Genomic DNA, 407 nt, shown 5'->3' with positions numbered 1-407 from the left:
CATCTCCTCCTGTACCAGTCAGATCCAATTTGACGGTACACACACAGAGAAAATAATAAAATAAAAATTAAAAAAATATTTTAAAAAATTTCTTCTCTTGTGATGGGTCTGTTCCAGTGTTTTATATCTGTCCTTCTCAATCTGGGCAGGGGATGTGGTTCAAGGAATATGTCCATTTCCTCTAGGTTTTCAAATTTATCAGAGTATAGCTTTTCATAATATTCTGATATTATCACTTTAATTTCCTCTGGTTCTGTTGTGATGTCACCTCTGTCATTTCTTAATTGAGTTATCTGTGTCTTTTTTTTTGTTGTTGTTAAATTTGCCAGTGGTTTGTTAATTTTATTGACCCTTTTGAGAAACCAGCTACTGGCCTTATTGATGGTTTCAACTGTTATTCTATCTCA

Source organism: Elephantulus edwardii, unplaced genomic scaffold (assembly GCF_000299155.1).
Source record: "Elephantulus edwardii isolate Elephantulus edwardi_28Jun2011 unplaced genomic scaffold, EleEdw1.0 scaffold00063, whole genome shotgun sequence".
Classification (NCBI taxonomy): domain Eukaryota; kingdom Metazoa; phylum Chordata; class Mammalia; order Macroscelidea; family Macroscelididae; genus Elephantulus; species Elephantulus edwardii.
Note: the sequence above shows the minus strand (reverse complement) of the source record.